Raw genomic sequence first — 18,337 nt, forward strand, 5'->3', positions numbered from 1 at the left:
CCTCTTAACCCTTTACAGGTGAGAGGATTTTTTCCTCTGGCCAGGAGGGATTTTAAAGGGGTTTACCCTTCCCTTTATATTTATGACACGCCCCCCAAATCTCAGCTAGGGTGAAACGCTGCCTGGGATTTCTTCCTGGAGCTCTAGGAAAAAACAGAGTTAATAAGACACATGCACCTCTAAATATACGACCAAGTACATAAAGACTAACAATATTTTCCACATCTCAAGGACGATTTTAACCAGTTGATTCTGGGAAACTTTCACGGGAGAGTACATCAGCCACTTTGTTAGAGGCTCCTGAGATGTGTTGGATGTCGAAATCAAAATCTTGGAGAGCTAAACTCCACCGAATAAGTTTTTTGTTATTTCCCATGGCGGTATGAAGCCACTGTAGCGCAGCATGGTCGGTTTGCAGGTGGAAACGCCGTCCCCAAACGTATGGGCGTAGCTTTTCCAGAGCATAGACAATGGTGTAACATTCTTTTTCACTGACTGACCAGTTGCTTTCCCTCTCAGACAGTTTTTTGCTGAGAAACACTACAGGGTGGAATTCTTGATCAGGTCCTTTCTGCATTAAAACTGCTCCCACACCACGCTAGGACACATCTGTGGTTACTAGGAACAGTTTGTCGAAGTCTGGGGCCCTTAGTACAAGGTCAGACACGAGTGTCGCTTTAAGCTGGTTAAAGGCCTTCTGACACTCTTCGGTCCACTGAACGGCATTTGGCTGTTGCTTTTTGGTTAGGTCTGTCAGTGGGGCGGCGATTTGGCTGTATTGCAGTACAAATCATCTGTAATAACCGGCCAAGCCTAAGAAGGATTGAACCTGTTTCTTTGACTTTGGGACACGCCACTTTTGGATAGCATCCACTTTGGCCTGTAAGGGGCTGATAGTTCCTTGACCCACCTGGTGTCCAAGGTAAGTCACTCTGTTTAGGCCTATTTGACACTTCTTAGCCTTAACAGTTAGTCCTGCCTCCCTTATACGCTCAAAGACTTTTTGTAGATGTTCCAGGTGTTCTGCCCAGGAATCCGAAAATATGGCCACATCGTCAAGGTAGGCGACTGCATATTCTCCTTATCCCGCTAGGAGACCATCTACAAGTCTTTGGAAGGTGGCGGGTGCATTTCGCAGCCCAAAAGGGACTACATTAAATTCATACAGCCCAACATGTGTGGTGAAGGCTGACCTTTCCTTGGCGGATTCATCTAGCGGTACCTGCCAGTACCCCTTGGTTAAGTCCAAGGTAGAGATGAACTGGGCCCGTCCCAGTTTCTCTAATAGTTCATCTGTGCATGGCATTGGATAGTTGTCTGGGCGAGTTACAGCATTTAGCTTACGGTAGTCCACGCAAAAACGTATCTCCCCATCTGGTTTGGGAACTAGAACCACTGAAGATGCCCATGCACTTCCAGAGGGGCGGATTACACCCATCTGTAACATATCCTGGATCTCCCGGTCTATAGCAGTTTTAGCTTGAGGAGACACCCAGTAAGGTTGGACTTTAATTGGGTGAACATTACCTGTGTCAATGGAGTGGTATGCCCGTTCAGTCAGTTCTGGGGTGGCTGAGAACATCGGCGCATAGCTAGTGCACAGCTCCTTGATCTGCTGTCACTGCATACGCCCAAAGGTCATGGAGAGGTTCACCTCTTCCACACCACCAGCACTTTTCCCTTCATAGTAGACACCTTCAGGCCACTCAGCGTCGTCTCCTCCCTGGGCTGTAAACTGACAAACCTTTAATTCTCTGGAATAAAAGGGCTTTAGAGAATTAATATGGTACATCTTAGGCTTTTGGTTGGAGGTGGGGAATGTTATGAGATAATTAACAGCTTCCAGGCTCTCCTGGACCGTGAATGGCCCTTCCCACGATGCTTCCATTTTATGGGCCTGGAGCGCTTTTAAGACCATGACCTGGTCCCCTACTTTGAAGGAACACTCTCTGGCATGTTTATCATACCAGGCTTTTTGCTCTTTTTGAGCATGCTGTAAGTTTTCTTTAGCAAGGGCTAAAGAGGTTCAGAGAGTGTTTTGTAGGTTGGTTACAAGGTCCAGAATGTTAGTTCCTGGAGAAGGTGTAAATCCCTCCCATTGCTGCTTCACCAACTGTAATGGCGCCTTAACCTCACGGCCAAATACAAGTTCAAATGGTGAAAACCCTAAACTGGGATGTGGTACAGCTCTGTAGGCAAAGAGCAACTGCTGCAACACTAGGTCCCAATCATTGGAGTGCTCATTTACGAATTTATGTATCATGGCCCCCAAACTTCCATTAAACTTCTCCACCATGCCATTTGTTTGATGGTGGTAAGGAGTGGCAACCAAGTGATTTACCCCATGAGCTTCCCAAAGGCTTTCCATAGTTCCTGCCAGGAAATTAGTCCCCGCATCTGTGAGGATGTCGGAGGGCCAACCTACCCTGGGAAAAATGTCAGCTAGTGCCTGACACACACTTTTAGCCCTGGTGTTGCTTAGAGCTACTGCTTCCAGCCACTGGGTGGCAAAATCCATGAAAGTCAGTATGTACTGCTTTCCTCTGGGTGTCTTTTTCAGAAAAGGACCCAGAATATCCACAGCTACTCACTGAAATGGAACTTCAATGATGGGGAGTGGCTGGAGAGGGGCTTTGACCTGGTCTTGGGGTTTTCCCACTCTTTGGCATACTTCTCAAGACCGGACATAGGTAGAAACATCCTTGCCCATTCCCCCCCATTGAATGACCCCCCCAAATGGTCTTTGGTCCTGTTCACCCCACCATGGCTACTAGGATGATCGTGGGCTAAGCTCAAGAGCTTGGCCTGGTATTTAGTTGGAACTATCAACTGTTTCTGAGGATGCCAGTCTTCCTGGTGTCCACCAGAAAGAGTTTCCTTGTATAAAAGTCCTTTTTCTACAACAAACCTGGATCGATTAGAAGAGCTGAGAGGCGGTGGGTTGCTCCGTGCCGCCGTCCAAGCTCTCTGGAGGCTTTCATCTGCTTCCTGTTCGATCTGGAACTGTTCCCTTGATGCTGGAGACATCAGTTCCTCATTGGATTGTGGACCTATGCTTGGTCCCTCTGGAAGCGATGTAGGGGATGGGGCTGTTTCCGTTGACTGTGAACTGCTCTCCGCTGGGACACTATGTTGGGGTTCAGGCTCCGGCTGAGCCTCTTGTGTAGGGTTATGGGCTGCTGCCGGTTCAGGTTCGGTGGGGCCCTCTGGTGTTGAGGTTGCAAGTACTGGATTCAGTGCTGGCAATGGGTCTGGTGCTGGTTGTTCCGCTGGTTCCAGTTCTGGGACTGGTTCCGTCTGGGTCTCTGGGACTGGATCCACTACTGCTGTTGCAGACATTGGCCTGGGGTCGGGGTCCATCGCCTCTGACCGGGTCCTGATAGAAGTTTCCGGAACAGAGCTAGGCCTCACGGCTTGTTTAGCCTGGCTGCGGGTGACCATTCCCACCCTCTTGACCCGCTTCACATGATCGGCCAAGTCTTCCCCCAACAGCATGGGGATGGGATAATCATCATAGACTGCAAAAGTCCACGTTCCTGACCAGCCCTGGTACTGGACAGGCAACTTGGCTGTAGGCAAATTGAAAGAGTTGGACTTGAAGGGTTGAATCGTCACTTGGATCTCTGGGTTGATTAAATTGGGGACCACTAAGGAAGCACGTGTAAGCAGTGTCAGGATGAGCTCCACCCTGACATCTGGTGGTGAGGTGTGGCAAGTTGTGGAAAAGAACTTAAGGGGCCGATCTCATTTGCATAGGCACACCCACCCCGCCTAGAATGAGGCCATAGCTTCCCAGATGGTCACTTTGGCTGCTGTGGGATCCCCAGTGTCTCTGTTATTGGGGCAGGAAGAATAAATTGTTATTACCCTGATTATGGGAAATGTGCTTGGAACTGTACTTGGCCTTTTGTTATGATGGAGGGACTCACCATCAACTAAGTAGCACTCTCTAGGCAAGGGTCATGGGTTCTAAAACTCTGTGAATGGAGAGAGGCTGGGGACAAGTATTAATGCTTGGGGGTATGGGCCCCTTGGTGAGGGCCTTACATGCTAATTGCACTTTCTTCTCTCTCCTCTGTGGAATGTCAGAGCTAATTTTGATTTCGTTAGAAGTCTAGTTACAGGCTGTTGAGCTCACTTGGGACTAATAGTGCACCAGCACTAAGGCTCCCCTACTACAAGCTGAATTCACCTAAGAGCTGAAATCACTGAGTATTGTGTTAAGTAGTGGGGGAGCCTGAAGATATATTGTGGAGCAGTTTGCGGGATGGCTGGAGTGCCTTGTGGACAGGCTGGTAGAGCAGTTCATAGGACGGTGGGAGCTGCTTGTGGGACGCGGAGCAGTTCGTGCGATGGCGGGAGCTGCATGTGGGCCACGGAGCTGAGCGAAGCAGTTTGTGGGGTGGCTGGCGGAGCGGAGCGAAGGCCTATGGAGCTGTGGGGCGGCCAGCTTCAGATCATGTAAGGTGCCTCTTACCTCCGCCCCCATCTCCACCCAGGTTGGGAGGTAAAGCTCTGTAAATAAACTTTTGAACTCTGGGTCTGCCCTGACCAGGGACAGAGACTTTTGGGTCATTGGACTTTTGGGACTTTGGGTGATTTGGGGTTGCTGGACTCAAGAACAAAAGGGAAAGGGCATGCCCCAATTTGCCTGGGGTGGGTTTTTTGCTCATGGGTTCTGTTATGAATCGTGTTGTTGGTGTTTCCCCAACATAATGCCACATTGTTTCTCTCTGTTATTAAAAGGCTTTTTGCTACACTCAGACTAGGTGCTTGCGAGAGGGGAAGTATTGCCTCTTGGAGGCGCCCAGCGGGGGTGGTATATATTTGTCCCAGGTCACTGGGTGGGGGCTCGAGCCGGTTTGCATTGTGTTATTGGGATGGATCCCCTAGATATTGAACCCGGCCCTTGTTGCTGCCAACTCTGACGGGCAGAAGGGTTACACATGGATAGCTGAGACTTGTGCTCCGGTGTCCCTCCACACGGTGACCTTCTTCCCGCCCACACTCACAGTTTCCCTCCGCTCCAAGGGTATCTGGGAGGTATCTGGGCCTGCGGATCTCTGGTGTGATTCTGATGCAATGAACTGTAATCTGTTGGGGTTCTTGGAGCAGTTGGCCTTTATATGCTCCAGCTCGTTACATTTAAAATATCATCCAGCTGATGGGTCACTGGGGCGAGGCGGGTTGCTGGAGAACAGGGTGGTGGGACGATAAGGTGTCTGGAGGGTTCTTTGGGAGGTAGGTGGGGCCTTGGGCGGCCCCCAGTAATAGGGTGTGGTCTGGGGTTGTCCCTTCTGGTCTCCGCTCCAACTGCGACCCGTTTTCTTCTTCTCTGCCACCGCCACCCATCTGGCTCCAATCTCTCCTGCCTCGATTACAGTTTTGGCCTTCCTATCTAGGATGTATCTTTCTATTTCCTCAGGAACACCCTCTCAGAATTGTTCCATTTGCATTAGGAAGGGCAAAATTACTGGAGATTCAACACTTGCTCCTGATATCCAGGCATCCCAATGTTTCACAATGTGGTAGGCATGTCGGGTAAATTACACGTCTGGTTTCCACCTTAGGGCTCTGAACCTCTGACAAGAATGCTCGGGTGTTAGCCCCATTCTGACTCTCGCCTTGGATTTAAACAGTTCATACTTGTTCATGTGTTCTTTAGGCACTTCAGCCGCCACCTCAGCTAAGGGTCCACTGAGCTGCGGCCTCAGCTATACCATGTATTGGTCGGTAGAGATGCTGTACCCAAGGCAGATCCTTTCAAAGTTTTCCTTATTCTTTTTAAAATTAATTGTTGATTAAATAACTTGTAACTTGTATGTAATGGTCAGTGGGTCAGAGAAGTGCCCAGTGCAGAGAGAGTACCCCGGAGTGGGGACATCCTAGCCCCTGTCCTAGGTGACCACAGCAGGGTTGGGGGTCGAGCCCCCAGGAATCCTGGGCCCAGCCTTGTTGGGGTTACGAGGACTCTGCCAGACAGGACAGTGGAAGGGGAGCCCTCGAGGGCAGGAAGGCCACTGGGTAAAGGAAGTGGGAGGGAGGACTCAGATCCTTTTGCTAGCCCACTTCACCGGGGTAGTGCAGAAGCCGGGAAAGTTCCCCACAATAGCGGGACTATTCCCCCCGCTTACACTTGGAAATGACCGGGGTCCCCTCGTGTGCAGACCATTCCCAAAGTGCCACAATGTCACTGGAAGTTCCCACTGCACCTCTGTAAATGGATAAAAGCCTGATCCCATGAAAGGGAATTTCACGCATGTGAGTGAGAACACCTGCCAGGGTGAGGTCCCCGCCATCCCTCCCTGCTGCCTGGCTGCCCTTGGTTAACTTTTTTGTTTGATTTTGTTGACAAATTCTGTAGGAATAACCCCATTTTGGGACCAGCTCTGCTCTGCTCCCGCCTTTCCATTGTCACTGAATTGGGCCCAAGGTCTCACTGACAGTTTTGTCAATATCTGCAATGAGAAAAGGGATAAGTGTCAACAAAATGCCACCCTCTGTGAACCGCATGGGAGATGCATCAGCACTCCTGGGAATGACACTTGTAAATGTCACTCGGGATTTGGGCAGAATCACAAGGATGTTTTCAAACTCTGCATAGATAGGACAGGTGAGACCATTTAACAATGATCCCCACCACTCGTGTCCTCGAAGTGAGGAGAGATACCAGAGTCCACTAGGCAATTTGTAGGTAGCCTGATAGCAAAGTCCTGGGATGGAGAGTAACCAGGCTGTGAGCCCATCTTGCAGAATTGGCCGATGTCCCCATCTTGCGTCTGTCCACCAGGAGGATAACAACCTGCTGCTGCTGCCAGCTATTGAAACTACTCCTTTAACTTGCATGGTTGAGGCCTGCACTGTGGTGCTGAAAGTCTGGGATCAAAAGACTGCTCATAAGATCTCCTTGGTCAGTGATTCAAAACAGCTTCTCAGTGGGGCGTCTCTCATTTCCCTTCCCAGATTTTAATGAATGCAGCAGATCTCCAGCCATCTGCGGGCCGGGAGCCTGATGCATCAACACCATTGGGGGGTCACTGGTGTGAGTGCCCAACTGGTCGCATCCCTTCCACCAGGGTCGGGACCTGCGTACAGAACAAAACCACATGTAAAGGTGAGTTCTCCCCCAGCGAGCAGAGGTGTCTGTATCCAGCAGGTCTGTCTGTGCGGTAGATGGAAACCCATCAAGAGATCTATGAAGCTGGCTTGCAGGTGTGGTAGGAGGATGGGGTAAGAATTAGTTTCTCCCACCCTCCCAGACAGGGTGCTCTCTAGCGCTGAGGCACAGGCTCAAGGCCACCAGCTCCCCTGTGTTTGTAGGGGATATGCCTTAAATTCCTTCCGTCACCCTGTGAAACACTCTGATCAGCTGAAGGGAGGCAGAAGCCCAGGCTCATGTGAGGGATCAAAGGAACAGGAGCAGGGAAAGGGAGACAGGGGAGTGTAAATGGAGGGAGAGAAAGGAAGGGTGAGAGGGGGAGGAAGGGAGAGGAGTTTTGCAGCAGGCACTTACTAGACTATCAGCAGCACAGGACTGGCAGGCAGACAGAGGGCAGCCTTCGGGGTTGGGAAGATAAGGGGATTTTTCCCCCAGTGTGATCTGATGTAAAAGCTCTAATATCTACGCCTCTCTTTCCATTGCTCCAAGTGCCCATCTTTAACCGCAGCCCTGAGTTTGCGGGAGTCCTAGAGAGGTGCAGGAACTTCTCTCTGCAGGTACCTTTGAACTGATCATTCATTTGTTGGGTGTTTTGTTCAGTGTTTCTGCCAACACTACAGAAACGTCGAGACTAAAAGCTTTGGTGTTTGTATTACGGTAGTGCCTAGAAGCACCAGCCAAGATCAGCTCCCCATTGTGCTAGGCCCTTCCAAAGAGCAAGTCACAGACACGTCTTGTCCTCAAGCGCTTGCAAACCAAATAGAGGAAGGATGATTATTCATGCTTTGCTTAAGAGGAAACTGAGGTGCAGAGGGATTATGGGATCTGCCCAGGAGGACCCAGAATCAACATCAGAGCCAGGAGCTGAACCCAGATCTCCTGAGTACCAGTCCTGTGCCTTACCCCCAAAGCCATTGTCCTTCAGCATGGGCCAGACCCGACTAAACTGAAAGGAAACCTACTTATCAGAAAGGCCAGAAATGCACAGTTCAGGCACCAACAACCTTAACTCTGCCCTTCCAGTGACGCCAAATCACCAATCTTGCCTTTTTGTTCATACCTTTCATAGCTGGGGCCCAATCCTGAAAAGCTCTATGCCTATGGTAAGGGTTGGCAGGATCAGGCCTCTCCATGTGTCTATGCCAAATGGCAATGAGGAGACACCTGCCTCAGTTCTGCACTGCCCTCCAGTGCCTGCAGAAATCACCCTTTGCCCTGGGTCTCTCTGCAGGGAGAGATGAGCAGCAGCAGCTGTGGAGTTTACTCTTTTATGAATTCAACTGTAGAGATTTTGATATCCACATGCGGAGATCATAGAATCATAGAATATCAGCGTTGGAAGGGATCTCTGGAGGTCATCTAGCCCACCCCCTGCCCAGAGCAGGACCAATCCCCAACTAAATCATCCCAGCCAGGGCTTTGTCAAGCCTGACCTTAAAAACTTCTCAGGAAGGGGATTCCACCACCTCCCTAGCTAACGCATTCCAGTGCTTCACCACCCTCCTAGTGAAAAGGTTTTTCCTAATATCCAACCTCCAACATCCACCAATTCCTTTAGCACTCTCAGATGCAACGCATCCGGCCCCATGGACTTGTGCACTTCCAGCTTTTCTAAATAGTCCTGAACCACTTCTTTCTTCACAGAGGGCTGGCCACCTCCATCCCATGCTGTGCTGCCCAGGGCAGTAGTCTGGGAGCTGACCTTGTTCGTGAAGACAGAGGCAAAAAAAGCACTGAGTACATTAGCTTTTTCCACATCCTCTGTCACTAGTTGCCTCCCTCATTCAGTAAGGAGCCCACACTTTCCTTGGCTTTCTTCTTGTTGCTAACATACCTGAAGAAACCCTTCTTGTTACTCTTAACATCTCTCGCTAGCTGCAACTCCAGGTGTGATTTAGCCTTCCTGATTTCACTCCTACATGCCCGAGCAATATTTTTATACTCATCCCTTGTCATTTGTCCAGTCTTCCACTTCTTGTAAGCCTCTATATTGTGTTTAAGATCAGCAAGGATTACACTGTTAAGCCAAGATAGTCGCCTGCCATATTCACTATTCTTTCTACACATCGGGATGGTTTGTCCCAGTAATCACAATAAGGATTCTTTAAAATACAGCCAGCTCTCCTGGACTCCTTTCCCCCTCATGTTATTCTCCCAGGGGATCCTGCCCATCAGTTCCCGGAGGGAGTCAAAGTCTGCTTTTCTGAAGTCCAGGGTCCGTATTCTGCTGCTTTCCTTTCTTCCTTGTGTCAGGATCCTGAACTTGACCATCTCATGGTCACTGCCTCCCAGGTTCCCATCCACTTTTGCTTCTCCTACTAATTCTTCCCGGTTTGTGAGCAGCAGGTCAAGAAGATCTCCACCCCTAGTTGGTTCCTCCAGCACTTGCAGCAGGAAATTGTCCCCTATGTTTTCCAAAAACTTCCTGGATTGTCTGTGCTCCACTGTATTGCTCTCCCAGCAGATATCAGGATGATTGAAGTCGCCCATGAGAACCAGGGCGTGCGATCTACTAGCTTCTGCGAGTTGTCATCCCCCTGGTCTGGTGGTCTACAGCAGACTCCCACCACGACATCACCCTTGATGCTCACGCTACTAAACTTACTCCAGAGACTCTCAGGTTTTTCTGCAGTTTCATACTTGAGCTTTGAGCAGTCATACTGCTCCCTTACAGACAGTGCAATTCCCCCACCTTTTCTGGCTTCCCTGTCCTTCCTGAACAGTTTATACCCATCCATGACAGTACTCCAGTCATGCGAATTATCCCACCAAGTCTCTGTTATTCCAATCACATCATAATTCCTTGACTTTGCCAGGACCTCCAGTTCTCCCTGCTTGTTTCCCAGGCTTTGTGCATTTGTATATAGGCACTTGAGATAACCCACTGATCGCCCCTCATTCTCAGTATGAGGCAGGAGCCCTCCCCTCTCACACACTCCTGCTCGTGCTTCCTCCCAGTATCCCGCTTCCCCACCTACCTCAGGGCTTTGGTCTCCTTCCCCCAGTGAACCTAGTTTAAAGCCCTCCTCAATAGGTTAGCCAGCCTGCTCGTGAAGATGCTCTTCCCTCTCTTTGTTAGGTGGAGCCCATTTCTGCCTAGCACTCCTCCTTCTTGGAACACCATCCCATGGTCAAAGAATCCAAAGCCTTCTCTCCGACACCACCTGCATTGCCATTCATTGACTTCTACGATTCGACGATCCCTACCCCGGCCTTTTCCTTCCACGGGGAGGATGGACGAGATGGGAGTGTGGCGTTACCATTACAGGTGAGAGGGTCTGCCCTGGGTGTGCCCCAGAGCCCAGTCACCCCTTAGTTCATGTAGGGGTCTCACAGCAGGAAGATGTGTAGATAGATACTCTTCAGAAAATATCTATGCTTTCCACTGGGGATGTGTGTGTGCATGCACGCTCTAGTGGTGAGTGTACATCTGCGTGCAGCACCCCAGCTGGGGAAAAACAGTCTGACCCCCAGTGTCCCAAGCAATGTCACTGTCCCCACACGGGATGTGGCACTGGAGCCCCCAGATTCCTCACTCACAGGGTGTGTCTTTCCCCATCGCTAGGAAGCAACTCACCCTTTCGACTCCCTCCCGAACAGCAGCTCCCTCCGGGGCCGGTGCCAGCGAGGGAGAGGTGGCATCGGCTGTAACGCTCCTGATGCAGGCCGTGAAACAGGCCATGCTGGTCACTGTGCTCCGGTCTCCAGAGATGAAGACTCAGAACGGGAGGACAGGATCTATAGGTGAAGGGGCCATCCGGCTCTCAGCTGCTGTGGGATAGAAGATTATACAGTGCATTTAAAACAGATACAGAACAGCACTGCCCCCTGCCCCAGGAATTTTAATCCAGCCCAGCCAGTGCCCTGAGGTGTATCAGAAAATGCCTGAGGTTTTCAATACAGTACTTGCAGTTTGCACCTAGGGTCAGCTACGCTGAGCCAGGTACTTCTCCCCGCATTCTGCCCCCACCCCAAACGCACTCCACCAGCTGGGTGAGTGCAGAGGGGATGCAGAATCCCCAGGGAGGTACAGCCAGCATGTGGGGAGGGGATACGGGGAGATGGGCCAAGGGCAGGCAGAGAGGGGGAGCCCCAAACCATCCCCTTCCCCAACAGGGAAGAACCCAGAAGACCGTCACATCCCAGGCAGAGTGGGAGAGGGGTAAGGATCTGGGCGAGAATGGACAGATTCCTGGGGAAGTGGTTTCACAGTGGGAAGCTCTGTCACTTCCTCTCCCCCTCCCTCCCACCAGGTACTGAGACTCGCGTGTCACAGGGAACTGCAGTGCAGACAGCGGGGCCTCAGGCTGAGAGCTCAGGAGGAGACGATGGACATTCCCTGTGATACAGTCACCATGGCAACCACACAAGGTACCATCCAGGGGAGCGATTCCCAGGCACACAACCCCCGTCCTGGTTCTATCCTTGCTCTGTCCCCGTGGATCCCCAGGCCAGGAGCCTCGTCTCTGGCTCCAGCACGAGTGGGGACCTTGCTGACTGTGCCAGTGGTTCTCAGGCTGTTGGCCATGGGACTGTGCAGACACCTTCATTTCTGCTTGTCTCACGGAGGTGGGGGCTCCGAGGGGAGACGGCTCAGCAGAGGGCCTCTGTGGTATGAAGTGGACCCAGCGAATGGAAAGGGGAGGGGATTCTTAGCCCAGCTAAACCCCAGGCTGGAGATGAGCATCTCCCTGGGTGGAAACCAGAATAACATTTCCCCTCAACTCCCACTTTCAGGCTCATACGACCTAACTGAGAGTTTGTCTACATGGCAAGATGCTGCGCTGCAAGCCAGGTTGTGAACCTTCAGCGTACCAGCTTGCGGGTCAGTAAAATCCCCTGTCAGCATTGCTGCAGTTCAGCGTGCTACAGCAGTGCCTGCAAGGGATGTTATTGCGCAGCAAGCTGGTGCGCCATAGATTCTCCACCTCGCTTGCAGCACAGTAACTTGCAGTGTAGACAAGTCCTGATACTGCTCCCCAATCCTCCAGCACCAGGGAAAGCTCCTCCCTGGCCAACTCCTCTGCTTGTCTTCACTGAGAAAAGTCATGTTTTTGCCTCGGCTTCCTGCAGCTTAATGTTTCCAAGATGGAATGTTTCTCTGGCCTCAGACGGGGGAGGTAGCCTGCTCCAGTGATTAGGCAGGACTCCTGAGTTCGATACCCATTTCTGCCACAGTCTCACTGGTCATTGGGTGTCTCATAGAGTTTAAGGCCAGAAGGAACCATTGGATCATCTGGTCTGACCTTCTGCATAGAACTGGCTCCGTGAATTGAGCCCAATAACTTGTGCTTGTCTAAATTGCCTGGTGCCTTCCAGAAGGGCAGTCGGTCTGGATTTGAAGACAGCATGGGGTGGAGAATCCACTCCTTCCCTTGGGAGTTTGTTCCAATGGTTAACTGCTCTCGCTGTGGTGTCTGATTTCCAGTTTCATTTTGTCTGGCTTCAGCTTCCAGATGTTGGTGGTTCTTCTGCCCCCCACAGAGACAAGAACAGACTTCTCTCACCCGACCTCTCCAGGGACCCCAATTCCAGCTACATGGAGACAAACCACCACTGAACAGCTCACCAAGTCCCTCTAGCTCCAACCATAGGCTCTGCAGCTATGCTCTCTGAAATTCCCCTGTTAGCTGCACCTGGCTGGCTCTTTCTTCAACTTCAGCATCCCTATGTCCAGAACGGGTATCATCTCCTGTTCCAACAGGTTTCACGGCTGTTGCTTGTATTACTTATTCCACCCCAGACTCCATCATTAAGAAGACATTTCTCAGTGAGGGGAATCTACCAGCTGGTGAGAAGCTGAGGAATGTTCAGCTGAACTCCAGGGTGGTGAGTGGGGCCATCGGAGATGGGAGACCCCTTCACCTCTCCAGACCTGTGAACTTGACCCTGCACCAGAGAGAGGTGTGGGGATCCCCTCACTTTGCTCCCTGTCTGGGGCTCACGTGCTGAGCCTTTGGATTGTGCTGCCTTTCTGGGCTCCCACTGTGTCTGAGAAGTGGAGAGACCTCCTTATTCCTCATGCACTGGAGCTGTTTTACTGGGGGAGGTTATGAGGGTTTGCACCGTGTCACACTGGGTTATGATTCATCGTGGAAAGTGCTCCAGGGTAACAGCTCTGCCTGGATCACCCCGATCCAAACTAATGAGAAAGCAGCTTCCTATAGCTTATGTGGTTCAGGGAATCAGCATGAAACAGTGCTTTCTTTGATACAGAAATCAGCTTGGAGGGGGAGTTGTACCACTGCCCTCTGCTGGATGGAAGGAGAAAGGCTTGGCCATGTGCCACGTGCCCTGTAGTCTGCTAGCTAACAAGGGCTCTCAAGTAGCAGGGCCTTTGCTTTTAGAGCTCTGGGATGGGAGTTCTCTCTCCCCTGTCATCATCAAATTACCCATGGGCACTGGGTGCTGCGTGGGGAGAACCGTGGGGCACTACGTGGCCTTGGGTTTGTTACTGCGTGGGATATAGACACACAATAACAGAAACAACATTATCTCTCTGATGTCATGAGGATGATGCTATTGTGTTTCCAGGCAAAGACAGCCAAGGAAGAGGCTCTCTGCATCCACTGGAAATTCATCGCTGGGAAAGGAACCTAGTCTCCAGCCGGCTGCACCGCTCTGCACACAAACAGCACTCACATCACCTGCAGCTGTGACCATCTCTCCAGCTTCGCTCTCCTTATGGGTCCCACAACACTGCAGGTATCTCAATCTCAGACTCAGCTCAGAGGGCTGGACCCTTTCCTGGGGTAAGGTCTGAGTAGGAACCTCAGGATGTCAGGGCTTAGGGGGCTGGGCTGGGCTCACTGGTGATTCTCCCTTTGCTGTGTTACAGGAGAGTTCCCCACTGACCATCGTCTCCTATGTGGAACTGACCCTCTCCCTGCTGTGCCTCCTCCTCGCCATCCTCACCTTCCTCCTGTGCCGCTCCATCCACAATGTCATGTAGCAAAGCTCTGACCTGTCTCAGTGCGTCCTGTGCTTCCTGGCGGATTTCGGTAGCCTCAGAGGCTCACTGTGACCCTCTACATAGCCCTTCTCCCTCTAGAGGCAAGGGTCACAGCCTACTGAGCCATTTGCATCATAAGCCAACAAGGAAGGGGAGGAGAAGCTACACTCCCTCACACAGTCTCTGTTGTCTCCCAGTCTCAGTGATTAGTCAGGGAAGGGATGGGGAAGCCTGGGCCCACCCTCTACTCCAGGCTCCTGATAGTAGCAGCTCTTGGTAGCTGACTTTTTGGAAACAGGACAAGTAAGATTCCCGTGGCCACTACCCCACAGCAGCCCCCACTTCCTCTATATCTACATCATGCTTATTTCACGGCCTCCTTCCTTGTGCCTGATAGCGTTTGTACTGCTCCATTTCTCCAGCAGCGCAGCTTCCTCCTACAGCTCCTGACACATGCGCCCCCACCTGACTGGGAGGCTTTTAACTAGTTTCAGCCAGCCCCTGATTGGCTTCAGGTGTCCCAATCAACCTAGCTATCTTACCTGCTTTCGATCTGGAGCAACTGCCATTTGCTTACCCTGGTAACAGGGATTTGTTTAGGCTGGGGCTAATATATCTTTCTCCCACTACTTTCCTATAGCCAGCTGGCCTTGCCCCATCACAGTCAGCACCTCTCTCCACCTGCAGCTCTACCTCTGCCTCTTCCTGGCCTACCTGCTCTTCCTCACTGTGGTGACCCGCACCCGCAGTCGTGTACGGCCTGATTCTCCCCTGCTCTGTTTCTCCACTTGCAGCAGGGTGGGGGTGTGTGGCTTTGAACCCCTTTGAGCTCCCTGGGATCTGGCTGTGCAGGACACAGAGGGGATTCCCGGGGGGATGTTTCCACCCCGTGTTAAGCCCCTTCAAACTGGGCACAGTGGCCTCAGTCTCCCCATCCCCAGGAGTTTGGCCAGTTCTCTGCCTATGTCACAGAAGAGGAATTGAGGCATAGGGAGACTTTTGCCCACTATCCCAGGGAATCTGTGGCAGGGCTGGGAACAGAACCAGGATCCCCTGAGCCCTGCTCCCCTGCTCTAACCACTAATCCCTGCTCCCTTCCTGCATCAGCAATGTGCAGCCATAGGACCCTCCATAGACCGAGGAACCTGCCGTCTCTGGGTCACGGAACACTATAACTGGAGATCTGTGCTAACAAGAATCCCACTCTGACCCCCTGACAGGTCTCCCCCATACTCAGCATTTCCCTTCCCCACTGCAGTGTCCCTGGGTTCTCTATCTCCCCCTGGTGGCATGTGCTGTCATTGCTGACTTCCTACACTACCTCTTCCTGGCCTGCTTCACCTGGATGTTCCTGGAGGGGCTGCACCTCCTTCCTCACCATCGGGAACCTGAAGGTCATGAATTACACCAGTGCCAGCCGGTTCAAGAAGAGATTCATGTACCCGTTCAGCTATAGATTCTCAGCCTGGTGGTGGCCATTTCTGCAGCATTCAACCCAGATGGCTACGGAACTCCCTGACAGTAAATGCACACTCTCCCCAGTGACACTAAGCTGCCCGGAGTGCTATAGATGAGTTGCCCAACTGCCATACATCTACAGACCTCACCCCACTAATGATCCTAACTGGACTCCTAGGTCCCAGGCTGGGTTTGTGGTGCTGGTGGATAGGAAACCAACAACTTTCTTCCTGTGTACAAAGCCCTTAGGATCCCCTCTCCCTTCTCCCTCCTCTAACATGTGGAACTTCCACTAAAAAGGGTTTGGCTTCTTCTAGACACTCCCGGCGATATCCTTGGATGGTATAAAACAGGTAGCTCCGCTGCTTTCAATGCAGCAAAGCCGATTTACATCAGCTGAGTCTCTGGCTCTCCATCAATACTACATGCATCTGCCAGAGAGAGAGTAATCTGCACACTCTGTTGGCACCAGCAAGCCAGACTTGCTCACATCTCTGTCTCTTTAATCTCTCTCTATGCCCCCAGGTTCTTATTCCACACCCATCACCATGGTATCTGAGCTCTGAGTGTTTACACCTGTGTAAATCAGGATTAACTCCATGGATTCTTATGGAGTGTCTTTGGATTTACACTGGTATAACTGGGGCCCACACCTGGCTCTGGGACTGTGTTCAAGGTTTTCAGTCTAATCCATTTTTTGTTTCAGGACACAATCCCCATGTGACATTACGCCCAAAAATGCTCTGTAAATATGCTTATGAATGTATATATGACATTACTGGAATATGTTTTTTGCTACATATGCCATGTAACATATCTTTGCAAAGGCTATGTTCTACTGAATATATTCTTCCTATTCGTATGCATGTATCATTTTTATGTAAGAAGTTATGAGCGTTGGCTCTACGCTTGTATTTAAAGTGTTTGCTGTAGGAAGAACATAAAATAGATGTGGTCAACGTAGTGTGAAGTGGTTATTCAAGTAATTAGGAGTACTTAACTAACAATGAACATTGAAAGACGCCAATCCACAGCCGAGTTTCCTGGGAACGTTCAAACTAACATGCAGTCAATGGTATCAGCCTGCAAAGAACTGAGTCATGCATGGACATGTGACTTACCCATGTGACTCCAATACTCCATCTTGTAGCTGTGATTCTGCATAGTAAAACACAAGGGGTTTCCACCCATAAGAGAGACTATGTAAGACCCTTGGAAACCCCTCCAGTTTGTCTTCATCTGGCTCAAGAGAGAGCTTCTCCACCCCAAAGAGATCGCCTGAAAGAAACTGGAACAAAGGACAGTAACTACAGGGGTGTGAGTGATTGCTGGACCCAGACTAGGAAGGAGTCTAGTCTGTCAAAGAAGCTTATTGGAACATCTCTGAGAGTGAGATTTACCTGCATTTAGATTCCTACTGTATTAGGCTTATACTTGTGTGTTTTTGTTTTATTTTGCTTGGTAATTCACTTTGTTCTGTCTGTCATTACTTGGAACCACTTAATCCTACTTTTTATATTTAATAAAATCACTTTTTACTTATTAATTAACCCAGAGTATGTATTAATACTTGGGAGGGCATACAGCTGTGCATCTCTCTCTATCAGTGTTATAGAGGGCGAACAATTTATGAGTTTACCCTGTATAAGCTTTGTACGGAGTAAAACGGATTTATTTGGGATTTGGATCCCATTGGGAACTGGGTATCTGGGTATTGGAGACAGGAGCACTTATTAAGCTGTTTTCAGTAAAGCCTGCAGCTTTTGGGGGACGCGGTTTGGACCTGGGTCTGTGTTTGTAGCAGGCTAGTGTGTCTGGCACAACCAGGCAAGGCACTGAAGTCCCAAGATGCCAGGGAAAATGGGCTCAGAGGTAGTCCCAGCACATCAGGTGGCAGTTCCCAAAGGGGTTTCTGTGACCCAACCCGTCACACCCCATCTCTGCTCCAGTGGCTGAAAACGGGTAATATACTCATATTAATGTCACTCAGCTGGGATAATGTGCTTCTTCTTCTTCCTCCCTGCCTGTACCTGCTGGCTCAGCCTGTAGAGAGCCTTTCATTGGAGCTTCCTGGGTCCAGTCTGTGCCATAATCCCAGAAACCAGTGGGAGCTTACCTTGTGGACAGCAAGAGTTTGGTCTAGTCCAGTTACTGACCCAAGGAATGAGGAAGGGAGGGGCTGCACCATGCAAGTGTTTGGTGGGGGAAAGGATCTACATTGGATGGAGTGAAGATGACAGAAGTCCATTCGGTTTCTTCCCAGATCCCGGGAAGGGAAGATTAGTTGCAGCCTAAAAGTGGCAGGGAAGAGCCTAAAGACAGGCGCTGGAAACTCTGATTCAGATCCTGCTCTCAGTTATGCTGGTGTAAACTGAGCCCGCTGGAGTCACTTCATTTTTAACTCTAAGCAGAATCTGTCCTCTATGATCCCATTGATCCATCTCAGCCCTGGCTGTGCCATCAGCTCTGTGCATGGGGAGGGACCGAGAGCTGCCAGAGGATGTTACAGAAGAGGGGATCAATGGTCCCTGGTTCTGCAGTGTTCAGATCTGTCCCCTGGGATCGTTCTCTGCCTCAGCTCGAGTCATTGGCCCCGGATGAACGTTTCACAAGAAATATTTTCAGCTGTTTCCACAGATAAATGTGACGTTCTTAGCCCCGACCCTGTGGATCTTGAGAAACAGACTCTCCTCCCTCGGCGCAGATATGTCCACTCTCAGAGACCATAGCTGAGAAGGCAACAAAGCAACCCTAGAGGGTCAAATGCC

The 18,337-nt window shown here is 50.7% G+C and overlaps 1 protein-coding gene and 1 pseudogene across 1 annotated transcript in view; one reads left to right on the plus strand and one right to left on the minus strand.

Moving 5' to 3' along the window:
• LOC119564795 (IgGFc-binding protein-like) overlaps nt 1–18,337 on the minus strand; it is an 86,284-nt gene that overhangs the window by 36,420 nt on the left and 31,527 nt on the right. The gene's annotated exons all lie outside the window — the stretch shown is intronic.
• LOC102930634 overlaps nt 10,819–18,337 on the plus strand; it is a 68,831-nt pseudogene continuing 61,312 nt past the window's right edge.

Source organism: Chelonia mydas, chromosome 20, assembly GCF_015237465.2.
Source record: "Chelonia mydas isolate rCheMyd1 chromosome 20, rCheMyd1.pri.v2, whole genome shotgun sequence".
NCBI classification, from domain to species: Eukaryota; Metazoa; Chordata; order Testudines; family Cheloniidae; genus Chelonia; species Chelonia mydas.